Genomic DNA, 13,579 nt, shown 5'->3' with positions numbered 1-13,579 from the left:
AACTAGGATTGTAGTTATTTCGTCGATTGAAGATCAGTTGAAAGGAATAAGGGAGGTGAGTTAAAAAGTAGTTATTAAAAATGATTTATTTTAATCCAATCAACTAACGCAGCATTATTTATTAAATCCATTCGTAATAATGCAGAAATATAGGTAAGATAGTAGGAATACAAGGTGTCCGGGGAGCAAAGTGCACTAACGGGAGGTGTTGTACACATAAAAAGATGAAAAACAATTTTCTAAATTCCAAAATTTTAAGATAGAATTCAGGTTAAAAAGTTAAATGGTTAGTATCTATGGATAAAAAAACATGGATGAAAGAATATTTTCGTATATAAAAAACAATTAAATTTCTAAAATAGTTAATATTTTTTACTTCTACAATCATCTAGAATTCCGAAATAAATTCATTTTACCCCCCGGACACCTTGTATAAGAAAAATAAAATAAAAAGAGTAACATAAAAAGAGTAAATTAGTTATACTCCGACAGTAATAATATTAAATGTTTCATTATCTTCCTTTTCTGTAACATATAGTAATACTGATGTCCTCACTGGGATCTCCCGTGCAGAGGATTTAATTTATATATTTTTATACTAGATTTATTTTTGCTTTTCGTAGAAATAAATATTATTTTAAAATGTTAAAAAATTAAATTTTATTTCAATACATTTTTAGATTGTGACCGAATTTCGAGTTTCAAATTACGATAATGATCCGCCCCATCACTAAAACTAGACAAATTACGATAATGATCCGCCCCATCACTAAAACTAGACAAATTACGATAATGATCCGCCCCATCACTAAAACTAGACAAATTACGATAATGATCCGCCCCATCACTAAAACTAGACAAATTACGATAATGATCCGCCCCATCACTAAAACTAGACAAATTACGATAATGATCCGCCCCATCACTAAAACTAGACAAATGATCCCAGCTGAAATCGTAAAATACGTGATCATTCATAAAAAATTTCGGGTACGACTTGAATTTGTTGAACGAGCAACATGTTTTTCTTGAATAATGATTATTAAATAATTTATTCTTTCACGATATTCACATAAATATAAACCAAACACTGCAAATTCAATACGAAACCTCACACTTTTTCGCGTGAATTTGAAACATATTCACTTTAAACATGTTATTATGGTATGATTATTTCATCAAAACAAACCTAAAAAAACACACATAACTCGTTCGTATATTAAATTATAATAAAACAATAGATAACATTGACATTTTGTAGAAATAATGACCTAAAACACAATTCCATAACGGAGCTAAATTAAATTATTAAATCTGTGACTTTAACGGTCAACGGAATAATTCCGCCAATTTTTAATCATGCACTTTGTTATTTTTCAGGTTCTCTTTTTCCTTGGAATCGAGTGATTTGATCGCAGCTAGAATGAAAAATAATTTTTCTTCTAAGTTTGTCTTAAATATTTATACTCGATTCCGAGGAAAAAAACCTAAAAAATAACAAAGTTCGTGATTACAAATTGGCGGAATTATTCCGTTGACCGTTACAGTGACAGCTCCGTTATTGAATTGTGTTTTTGGTCACTATTTCTACAACATGGCATGTAATCTATTGTTTTATTATTATTTTATATATTAACGACTTATGTGTGCTCTTATTGGTTGGTTTTGATAAAATATTCATACAATAATAGCAAGATTAATATTTGAGATGTGAAACTTATCCTTTTAATTTTTAGTACCCGCAGATTAACATATTTGAATTGTATATTCGCATCACTAGTCAGATTTTGTTTAACGATCTGAACATGCCCTGATTTTAATAATAAATGTAGAGTCTCTTGCTATTTAACTTGACAATAATGTAATTTAATAGATGATTAAGTATTTTGATAATTAACCTCAATAAATTTTGTTCTTAGCATTCACACAATTCTTTAATTTCTGATTCCCTTATTTAATATTGTGCAACATTTGAGATATATGTTTACACACTTTTCAGAAATTACACACCAATAAATCTCGGTACATGTTAAAAGTGAATGTCTTTCAAATTCAAGCGAAAGTGTTTTAAATTGGTGAGTTTAGTATTGAGTTTGCGGTGTTTGGTTTATATTTATGTGCATATCGTGAAATTATATATTATAAAGACAAACATGGGGTTTGTTCAACAAATTAATATTATACTTTTTAATTTTTATGAATGATCACGATCAGCTGGGGTCATTTGTCTAGTTTTAGTGATGGGCGGATCATTATCGTAATTTGTATAGTTTTAGTGATGGGGCGGATCATTATCGAAATTTGAAACTCGAAATTCGGTCACAATCTAAAAATGTATTGAAATGATTATTTATTTATTAACATTGTTAAATAATATTTATTTCTACAGACTTACGAATACGAAATGAAATGTCCACGGATACGAAAACATCAAATCGAATTTCTCAATTTCACCACTAGAAGAAAGAAAATATTTCGAAAAAAGTAAATCACTTCCAACATAAATAAAATTATTTGGAATCATTTAAAAAAGATAATTTAAAAAAAAACTTTTTTTAAATTTTTCTAAGGATAGTAAACAAAACAAAATGCAAGCCGACTCCGCTGTAAAAGGGAGAGAAGCAATTTCAGCCATTTGAATGAAATTCATCTCCACATTTGTTGGAAATAGGAAAGGGCTAACGACATTTTTATTAAACTGTGAAAGAGCGATTCAACTGGATCAAGAAAACCTAAAATAACTTTCACTCTTCTATATTTTATCACAACTAACAGACAAGGCACAAACGACATGTTCTAATAAAATAATTGAAAATTTTGATCAACTAAAAGTATTCTTAAAAACTAATTTCTGAGAATCAAAAAGTCAAACACACCTGCTAATAGAATTACAAAGTTGTAAACAAAAACATGGAGAAGATATCGCAACATATATGTTCAGAATAGAAACATGTGTCAAGAAATTATAAACTTCTATTAATCACTCGACCATTAATCGAGACGAATTGGAAGGAAGATGCGCCAGTACAAATGACTTGACTTTACAAACATTCATTATTGGTATAAATACAAAGATTTCTGAACATTTAAGGGAGCGGATGCCTAAAAATCTGATTGACGCCTTTGACGAAGAAAGATTGATTGTTATAGAAGAAATAACAATAAAAATCCTAATAAAGTGTACAACTTTGTACCACGAAATACAACTTATGATAAAATGAAAAACCTTAACTTGCCCGATTAAACATTCTGTTAAAAGAAAGGACATCTGGTAGATAACTGGTTTTTTAAAGATTCAATTAAAAGGATAAACTTTAAAAGAGGAACACCCTCAACTTCTCATGCGATTTATCATTTAAACGCGTACGGATCCACATCATGCATCGCGACGTTGGAATAAAGAACATGACCGATGCCAAATCAACAATTACAACAAACCCTACTAAACCCAATGTGCCCAATGTAATGGTTATGATATATGCTGTAAAATATATGTGTTGTAAACATTAACAGAGAAAGACTATTAAATCTGCCATATGTTAAAATACCCTTTGGTAATAATAATAACAATTTTAGTCTCTTAATAGACACAGGCGCAGCAATATCACTCATAAAAAGAGATATACTTGATAAAAATAGTGATCGCTAAATAAACATTAATAATTACCTAAAAAAATTAAAAACAGAGAATCCGAATCCGACTTGAAACAGACGGAACTATTGAACTTAAATTTAATGAAAAAATAAATCACGTTTTTCACGTTATATCTAACATCAACATAGAACATGACGGGATATTAAGAACGACTTCCTTACTAAAAATAAAACAAAGGTAAGTTATGAAAAACCCAATTAATTAATTTATGTAAAATATCAATCGACATCAATAACAATCGAATTGTTCTGTACACGCTTCAAAGAAGATCAGAGACGTTTCACAAGGTTAAAGTTTAAAATAGAAATATCAAAGAAGACATTTTACTAGACTTTGAAGTAATTAAAGGAGTGAAAATTTCTAACAAACTCACTATAGCGATATAATGCGATAACTTAAAAAGTAGCACCCTACAAACTGAAATGCAAAAAGGAACCATTCACCGTCTTGCTTCATTCACATTCAAAGATCAAATCATGAATATAAAATTAAGCCCATACATACGCCTTGCTTCATCCACATTCAAACATTATACCAGACACTATTTTTTTTAATTAGGTGCCTGCAACGGGTAAAAAGCTAGTCGTACAAAATAGTTTATTTCATGTATTCGTCTACTATTTCAGGATTTATTATACATATTTGCTATTATGCTGTGTGTCCTGTTTCTATACACTATTCACTATACAATAAATACTATACACTATCCTGTTTAACTAACACACTGCAGCTAAGAGTAAAATACAATTTATATACAAATTCCCAAAAGTCCACTAGGGCAATAGGTCGTCAAATAATAAATAAATATAGTTACCTTTACTGCTGACTTAGAACTTGCTTCTGGGGGAGCCCAAGGTGGAGACCTTTAAAGAGAAAATAATTTAAATATTAACTATGAAAAATAACACATTATGCAAAACACATTTTTAAGAGCTTTAAACATTCTTTTAGAATATATTAAATATGTTTATATCAGACATATGTAATTATCTGAAGGATTTCTCATTAATCCTTTTTAACGGGCGTTAATATATAATTATTTTTTTAACTATATACTAATGTTTATAAGACAAGGTTTTGATGCAAAGCACAAATGATAACAAATTATTATAAACATTAATTACACGCCTGAAACATCCATACAACTTGAAAATATCTCCCAAGTATAAATAAATGTCGCCGACGGGAATTGAACCCGCACCTTCTGATGTCCGTTCAGGTGCTCTGGACCACTGAGCTACGTCGGCTTAATCCCAACCCGTCAAATAATTAATTCTCGTAGGAAATTCAGCACTAACAAAGCCTTTCCTTTAAAAATAAATTTGTTTGTTAACAGGTGAAAAAATATAATAAGCAGTAATTGTCGATTGTAGTACTTGTATACATTGAATTATTTGGCGGTTTGGGAATAAGCCGACGTAGCTCAGTGGTCCAGAGCACATGACTGGACATCTGAAGGTGCGGGTTCAATTCCCGTCGGCGACATTTATTTATACTTACAATTTGTATGGATATTTCAGGCGTGTAATTAATGCTTATAATAATTTGTTATCATTTGTGCTTTGCATAAAAACCTTAACATATTTAAATAATTGGACTTACGTACTGTTATGTCCCTCAACTTGTACCAATGCATCTTGCTTTCATTACCTCATTATATGTAATATAATAATAATTAATGTTAACTTTTCCGGAAACTATAGAATATATTATATCGGGATGTTCTGTATTAGCGCCGCCCGAGTATACATTTAGGCACAATCAACTGTCAAAAATAATTCAATAAAGTTTGGTAATTAAACATAAGTTGATTGACTGCCGTAATATAGTACCATATTATGAATACGAATCAATTTCATTTTTAGAAAACGAATTTTATAAAATGTATTATGATACAACTATATTAACAGACTGAACGAAGCTAGAAGTCCACAATGGAGTGCTGGTACCTACCCTGATGTATGGAACTGGCAGAGAAAGAATTAAAGTAGACTGAATGCTGTTGAAATGAGATCCCTGAGGCGTATGTGTGTAAAACCACGTGTGATTGCGTGAGAAATGTGGAGATCCGCAAAGAATGCAAGGCTAATGTAAGCGTAATGAGTAAGATTAAGCCTCAGCATACGCTGTTTGGAATTGCGATTTGGGTAACACCCTCCTTTTTTAGTTTTCACAACTGCGCATAGGGTTTTGATTGTCGCTAAGATAGCAATTTTATATATTTCACTTCTTGCGTTAGCTACATCTGTTGATATTATTGAGAACTAAAATTAATTTTACCAAAAGTTGGACATACTCTCCAAATTCGCCGTGCATTTAACGGCAACACGTAGTAAGGGTCGACAGGAGTCCGCCGGTCGTTAGGTATTTGGTACTTGATAAATAAACTTTTATTTCAGTGGACAAATACTAGCGAAGTTACTTGAACTGGACGCGCGCGGGACTTAAAACGTCTACAATTCTCAAACTAAGGATATTACAGATTTAATTAATTAAATCTTTTTTTTATATTAAATTAAAATGTAACTTATGTATATACTTTTATAAAATTATATACATAAGTAAATAATTACATATTTATATACTTTTATAAAAGTATATACATTAGTAAATAATTACATATTTTAAAAATACTTTTAATTGTTTTAAGCTTTTTTATATCAACAGGGTTTGAACTCTAGGTTCCTCCTAAGGACTTGTAAAACAGAAGACTTTTTGTAATTATATATTTATTCATTTAAACAGTACAATAATTTTAAATAGTTATCTAATAAGTTTGCATTATAACATTATGAACTACAATCTACCATATTTTACCCCATTACGACGTATATGTGCTGACGGAAAATCGGCTCTACTCGGAAATAAAATCAACAGAACTCAGACTTAAGGCGAAGCTCAATTAGTGCTAAATAGTGATTTTCCATTAATCTTTATAACGAATTTGTTTACATTATGAGTACCAAATAAAATGCTTTATATAAATTGATGCTTTTCTTATCTTTTCTCTTGAGGAGAATTCAAATGAAAAAATTATTTACTTCATATAAAATATAAATGTAACCTACTAAAAAATGTATTTATTCAATAAAAATGTATGAATGCACAAATGAATCAACTTTTAAAAAATAACATATTATGGGTAAGATTATTTGTGACAGTTTCCTTTGATTAATTTTTTGCGTACTTATAAATTTTTATACAAAATAAATAAAAACCACTTTTGCGCATGAAATCGAGTGTTTCTTGAATCCATTTTCCAAGCGATTTTAATGCCTATTACCTGTGTATTCGTCACGAAATAAGGCAAACAAAGAATATACATATTTTTGGCTTGTAGCTTCCTCTTAAGACGCGGCATTCTGCATTTCGAATTGTAGATGGGCGACGCCCACCACTTTTACTTGTCATAGAGTTCGTATAGGGTTAACAATCCATTGAGTTTTTTCCTATAGAACAATATTTTTCCATAGAAAAATATTTATTTATCCTTTAGTTTATTAACTTACTTACCTGAAATCGACCTTAAAGCGTTGGAATTTCGAAAAATTAACATTTTATTTTTTACTTGTATAATCACGCAGAATTACCTGCATCCTGTGTGGAGTTACGTAACAAAAACATCATCATCATTTAATGGCCAATACAAAACAAACTTACTCGGTTTTTACAGTTATCAATGCATTAAATATGTCTAAATGGACGCAATCTAAAAAATAATATAAAGTATAAAATTATAAAAACAACTTGAAATAGTTGAATATGTTTTGTAATACAGAGTTGTCCCTTGAGGATAATTTCTAATACTCTATTTTTTGCTTTACTTCACTTTTTTCTTTTTTAAATAAAAATTGAATTTCATAAAGATATTTGTAAATTTTATAAAAGTATACGTGATAGATACATTTTAATTAAATATGTTATTCAAAATATTTTTTGTTGTTGTTTTAAACCACTTTATTTTGCTATACACGTCGACCGGTTTCGTTTGATCTCAATCTACTACTATTTCTAATGCTTCTATATTATTAAGGCGTATTCCTATTTTATTTTTATGTACAATTTTGACTCCTGTATTTTTATGAAAAGTATGGTTAGTATTAATTAAATGTTCGGCAAAGTCTGAATAACCAGTATTTGTTAAACACCTGACGTGTTTTACTCTAATATTTCCAGAGTGGCAAAAAACGACTGCGGAATTCATTCAAGAAATAATCTCACAGTTTTAGAACAATCAGCTTACATCGCCTTGTGGCAAACAAATTTTTGGCGAATAGTACTTTTGTACACAAGCCGCGGCCTTGGGACATTTAATTTATGTTTGTTAATTATTTTTCAATTTTGAAAAACAATATTATTTAACCGATAAATGCAATATTCAAGTTAAATAAGCTATTCAAATATTTTAAATTAAATATTATTTACAGTAAATCACGTAATTTTAGATGCCAAAAATTCTGACACACGTCCACTATGCCTGCCGACTGCGCGGGACTGATGAATGTTTGAAACGGTCTTATGTAAATCAGAATGTTAGAGAGAGCGCGCTAATATTTAAAAGGATTGGAACGAACAGACGTAAGCGACTGATGTGAAAATATTTTATGAAACACGACTCATTTGAAATAAAGCAAAAATCTCTCTCCAATGTCTTTAGTTGCATTTAAACATACACTCTGAATTTTTTCGTGCTTATAACATATTAAATAACAGAACAAAACGTATTTTTAATAATTTTCGGAGCTTACTTTGCGATTTTTTTCTATCGAGGGAATTTCAAATAATTAACGTTTCGGCAAAACCAATGTATGGATATTATCTTCAAAAACAACATTTTTTTTTTTGAAACTCCAAGACTTAAGGAGTTAGCGAGAAACTTGATATAAAATCGGTAGAAATTGAAAATGCCGGGTCTTAAGAAACGGACCCTTAGACGATTTGGATATCAAGTGCGAATGAGCGAAAAAAGGAGTGTAAGGAGAATATAAAACAGGAATGTGAATGGTAGCAGAAGTCGGGGACGCCCGGGGAAGACATGGCACGACCAAGTGAATCAGATACTCGAGTCGGGCCATGTCAAGAGTCAGAATAATAGAAGAGTATGTATGAGACGATGTATGAATAGTAATAAGTTAGTTAAAAACACCTTTGTAAAAGGTTACTTCAAGTGGTTCGTCAACAAAATTTAAATTTAAAAAATAATTTCGTTTTCCAAAAAGTTTAATTTTTCAAAAAATATTGTAAATCGAATAAAAATTACAATTTTCTAAAAAATTTCAAATTTCAAAAAAGTTTCATATTTTCAAAAATAATTCAAATAAAAAAAATCAAATTTCAAAAAAATTTCTAATTTAAAAAAAAATTCGAATTTCTAAAAAAATCTAATTTTACTTTTCAATAAATTCATATTACCAAAAACTTCAAATTGTTCCCTGCTTTATCATTATTAGTTGCCTGCAACGGGCAAAAAGCTAGTTATTATTAATTAACCAAACCGTTCCCAAATTAATATTTTAAAATTTTAGAAACAATAAATTAACAGACCCAGAAATCTATTTTATTTATTGAATTACTGACAAACATTTATTAACTTATTAAAAAAAAAATTTACTGTTTCCGATAAATACCTGAAAATTAATGGAATAGCTAATATAATAAAAAAACCTTTTTAACTGTCCCAGGGCTGTCACAAGTATATAGTTAGTGTCCGCGAAGGCGATATAAGGTCTACAATGTAAATCTTATTTAAATTGTTTTATTGAATATGTAAAAGTAAAACATAAAACTGAACTTAATTGAAAAATTCTACAAATTAAACATTAAATAATTAATTACAGCAACCAGGTTTAGGTTGAGGTGTTACCGCAATTCAAATTTTACAATTTCATCAATGTTACAATTTCATCAAATTTTACAGTTTCATCAAATTTTACAGTTTCATCAAATTTTACGATTTCATCAAAAAATTTAACTTCATCAATTTTACAATTACATCAAATGGAACAATTAAAAAAACATGTCTTTCTACTCAACACCATGCTACTCTCATTATACAAATGTTCAATATGAACAAATAATTTGAGTGTAAATGCACAGCCCTGATAAGTATTATGACATCATTGTGGCACTCCTTAAAAGCATGCGTCACTGGTTAGCTGCCTTTCTTATCTCTACATACTCCGTTACGAGATAATCACTACGGGTGTTATCTGTCCCTACCCATTTCAAAGTAAACTGATATCCTAAAGTTACATAAGATGCCACTCCTAGTTACACAAATAAACCGTTTAAGAAAATGTTTGTTCAATTTCAAATGAAGTAAGGAAAAATGGAAATAACTATTAAATTCTTAAATTGTTCCACATATCGTCAACCGAGTAACAGCCCAAGCCCTCCCACCGACCCTAGCTGTCTAGTGGTATCTGTCATTCCTAGTTAGTAATAACAGATAATATCAGGAATTAGTGGTTAAAGTAAGTCAAGTACGTTCCTTAACACCCTGTTTGTAGTCATAAATAAACAAATAAAAACTCACCTCAAATATTATCGGACACGAATTAGTCTTCCAAAGTAATAAATGGATCACTTCTGATCTGCCACAGGAACACACTGAATTTGAAATAGAATTGAATCACAAATCAAAAGTAACAAGTTGGTTGGAGATAATGCAACAAGACAGAGAAGTGAGGAAAGAATGCTCAAAGTGATTTGCGAGCCCATTTTATAAATCCGTTATCTTTCTTATCTCCTTATCGATATTACAGGGCCGGTTCCACGATATGCACGCGCCCCAGTCACTCACTTCCGATATTACAGAGCCGGTTCCACGATATGCATTCGCCCCAGGCAGTCACTTCCGATTATGTTTTAATAATTTCTTAAAATAATATTTTTAATAAGAAGACGTTTCTGGCTACAACAACATCAATGATGTAATTTTTTGATAACGTTAGCACTCTAGTACACCCAAAAGTCACGAGCTTCCACTGGAAGTAAGTACACTGCAGTGAGAAAGTAATAAAAATACATGCATTAGTCATTTGTAATAAACATAACATATTATGTGTAAATTTGGGAAAAATTTAAATAAATGTGAAAAAGGTTATTTTTCAAATAAATTCTAGAGAAACTTTTTTTGGTAAAGAAAATGGTAAATAAATAAAATATTGGTTATTTTTCAGATAGATTCAAGTAGAAACAGATTTTTGGCGAAGGGAATTACTGAGATTGAGAAGATGGTTTAATTTAAAGAGTTAGGGTTAAACGCAACGCTTGTTATATTCTTCGTGTTCATAGATGGCGTAATTAATTAATTTGATCAGAATTCGCTTTTTGCAAGGTATTGCTTTACAGTATTATGACAAATTATATGTTTGCGCCCGCATATACGCAATACGAATATGAATAAATAGTTTTGTCTATATAAAAACTCAATTCTATCGAGAAAGGCATGCAAATACAATATTAGATTGAATAATCGGTACAATATTGTATTTGTATGCCTTTCTCGAAAGAATTGAGTTTTTAAACGAACAAAACTATTGATTCATATTCATATTGCGTATATGCGGGCGCAAACAAATGATTTTTCTTAATATTGTAAAGAAATACTTTGCAAAAGCGTATTTTAATAAAATTATTTAATTAACGCCATCTATGAACACGTAGAATATAACAAGCGTTGCGTTTAACCTTAACATATTATATTCCTCTAATATTGATGTTTTTGTGACATATAATATGTACTTACGACGCGGCATTTTGCATTTAGAATTGTAAATGGGCAACGCCCACCTCTTTTAGTTTTCATAAAGTTCGTATAGAGTTACCATCGTCCTAATTATAAGAGAATTTAATTAGTTTGCTACATCTGTTGACGATAAAAGAAAACATTGAAAAATGTATCTAAGATCAGAACCAATATGTATGTCTACGTTATTTAAAATGCCGGTGACTTTCAAACTGTGGGAATTATTTTTGTTCTTTTTAATATTATATTATAATGTAACTCATAAATATATTTGCAAATATTTTATACTTTTATCAAATTTTACCAAAGTTGGACAAAGTTGCCAAAACAAAAGTCGCCATGCATTTAACGGCTACGCGTAGTAAGGGTCGACGAGTCGTTATTTGGTTCTTGATTAATAAACTTTTAAACGAATACTTTACTGAACGGACGCGCGCGGGAGTTAAAATGTCTCAAACTACGGATATTACGGATTTAATTAATTAAATCTTTTTATATTAAATTAAAATAACTCATCTAAAAATAAATACTTTTTAAAAATGAATACATATTTAAAAATTTCTCCTATAAAGTAAAAAAACATTTTTTTTAAATTAATTAAGGGTTTTCTTATAAGATTTATGCATAAATATATTAAACCTACTTTTGTTTACATAACATACACGTATATTATATATACTTATAATAATTACATTTTTTAAAATAATTTTTATTGTTTTAAGCTTTATTTTATATCAACAGGGTTTGAACTCTAGGTTTCTCCTAAGGACTTGTAAAACAGAAGACTTTTTGTATTTATTTATTTATTCATTTAAACAGTACAATAATTTTAAACAGTTATCTAATATGTTTGCATTATAACATAATGAACTACAATCTACCATACTTTACCCCATTACGACGTATATGTGCCGACGGAAAATCGGCTCTACTCGGAAATAAAATCAACAGAACTCGGACTTAAGGCGAAGCTTAATTAATGCTAAATAGTGATTTTACATTAATCTTTATAACGAATTTGTTTACATTATGAATACCAAATAATATGCTTTATATAAATTGATGCTTTTCTTATGTTTTCCCTTGAGAATTCAAATAAAAAAATATTTACTCCATATAAAATATAAATGTCAGCTAGTAAAAAATGTATTTATTCAATAAAAATGTATGAATGCACAAATTAATCAACATTTAAAAAATAACATATTATGGTTGAGATTATCTGTGACAGTTTCCGTTGATTAATTTTTTGCGTACTTATAAATTTTTAAACAAAATAAATAAAAAACACTTTTGAGCATGAAATCGATCGTTTCTTGACTCCATTTTCCAAGGGATTTTAATGCCTATTACCTGTGTATTCGTCACGAAATAAGGCAAACCAAGAATATACATATTTTTGGCTTGTAGCTTCCTCTTAAGACGCGGCATTCTGCATTTTGAATTGTAGATGGGCGACGCCCACCACTTTGACTTGTCATAGAGTTCGTATAGGGTTACCAATCCAGTGAGTTTTTTCCTATAGAACAATATTTTTCTATAAAAAAATATTTTTTTATCCTTTAGTTTATTAACTTATTTACCTGAAATCGACCATAAAGCGTTGGAATTTCGAAAAAATAACATATTTTTTTTACTTGTATAATCACGCAGAATTACCTGCATCCTGTGTGGAGTTACGTAACAAAAACATCATCATCATTTAATGGCCAATACAAAACAAACTTACTCGGTTTTTACAGTTATCAATGCATTAAATATGTCTTTAAATGGACGCATTCTAAAAAATAATATAAAGTATAAAATTATAAAAACAACCGGAAAAAGTTGAATATGTTTTGTAATACAGAGTTGTCCCTTGAGGATAATTTCTAATACTCGGTTTTTTGCTTTACTTCACTTTTTTCTTTTTTAAATAAAAATTGAATTTCATAAAGATATTTGAAAATTTTATAAAAGTATACGTGAATTAAACATGTTATTCAAAATATATTTTTTTGTTTGTTTTAAAACACTTTATTTTGCTATATACGTCGACAGGTTTCGGTTGATCTCAACCTACTACTATTTCTAATGCTTCTAAATTATGGCGTATTCCTATTTTATTTTTAAGTATAATTTTGACTCCTGTATTTTTATGAAAAGTATGGTTAGTATTAATTAAATGTTCGGAA

This window comes from Hesperophylax consimilis, chromosome 17 (assembly GCF_061612785.1).
Source record: "Hesperophylax consimilis isolate HC1 chromosome 17, BYU_Hcon_1.0, whole genome shotgun sequence".
NCBI classification, from domain to species: Eukaryota; Metazoa; Arthropoda; class Insecta; order Trichoptera; family Limnephilidae; genus Hesperophylax; species Hesperophylax consimilis.
This window is presented reverse-complemented; position numbering follows the sequence as displayed.